Genomic DNA, 1,342 nt, shown 5'->3' on the forward strand with positions numbered 1-1,342 from the left:
CATTCTCATTCAGTATCTTCAAGATTCAAAGCATAACGTTTAGATATGAAGCAGGACCTTCACATGCCAGCTGACTGTGAGCTTGGTATTAACATATCCCCCGAAATCTGTTCTCACACGATGAAACTGGAGCTTCTGGAGGCTCCTGCTGGTCTGTGGCCGCTGGGCAGTTCCCCTCACGTCCCCTGATGTTACCCTCACTCAGTTATGGTTCCTGCTGCAAACACTGTGACTGCGATGCTTTCATAGATCCTGGTGCCATAATTACACTAAATGATGTAACCGCTGCTGCTGCACACCGCTGTGGCTCCGACGTGTTGCAGATTTATTAACGTGAGTGAGAACATGCAGCGGCTGCACTTCTGGGTTCCTTCTCTCAGATGTTCTCCAGCCTGGTTTCCATCCAGCCTTCAGTGCTGCGGTAATGTGATATTTCTCATTAAGCCGGGCAAAATAAGTCAAACAGACAGCAGCGGAGCACAATGCAGGCTCTGTGTGTGTGTGTGTGTGTGTGTGTGTGTGTGTGTGTGTGTATGTGTGTGTGTGTGCATTTGGACGTCCGTCTTTGTGAGGACCAATTTCAGGTTTAGAGGAGATTTTGAAAAGCGAGGAGGAACCCTAGAAGAGCTGCTGGAGGGACAGGAAGTGGTTTCTGGGTCCAGATGAAGATCAGGATTCAGGTTGTAGGACGAGTCGGGGTTGTGGGAGGTTTGTGGTGATGGCTGAGGGGGGTGAGGAGGAGTGTGTCCATGAGGGTGCTCACAGCGATGGAGGTAGTGATGGGGGCGCCGCTGAGCACAGATGAAGTGATATCTATGACAGGTTTGTGTGTGATGCTGAGGAAAACCCTCACTGTGCTGCTGCTGCTGCTTCAGCCTCCGACTGATAACCAAAAATGATCCACATTCAGTCAGCAGATCAGCAGGTTCTCTTTTACGGTAACTGGTCCAAAGCTGCACCTTCAGCTTTGACAGGAATTAACATAAATGCAAATAAGGAGCAATGAGAGCATTTAGTTTGATCCACAGTAAGAAGGAGAATGTTTAACAAGTCCTCTGACCAACGAGGTGTCATCAGAAAGTTCAGAGATTTAAAGAACAAACACTGCACCTGATTTAAAATCTGGCCACCGCCCCGTCAGCCCTACGCTGCTCCCAGCGCTCCTGCAGCACGCCCTGGAGGTCTCTTTATATAAACATGATGTGTGATGGGCGCCGAATCTCCTAAACTCCGTCTAAACAGCAACTGGCATAAGAGAAGGAAGTCCCAGCATCAGTGAGTAAGAACGGAGGAGAGCAACTAAAGCTGTGCATCGTGGCTGAGCTGTGACCAGACTGGAGCG

This window comes from Stegastes partitus, unplaced genomic scaffold (genome assembly GCF_000690725.1).
Source record: "Stegastes partitus isolate 25-593 unplaced genomic scaffold, Stegastes_partitus-1.0.2 Scaffold779, whole genome shotgun sequence".
In the NCBI taxonomy this organism is placed as follows: Eukaryota; Metazoa; Chordata; class Actinopteri; family Pomacentridae; genus Stegastes; species Stegastes partitus.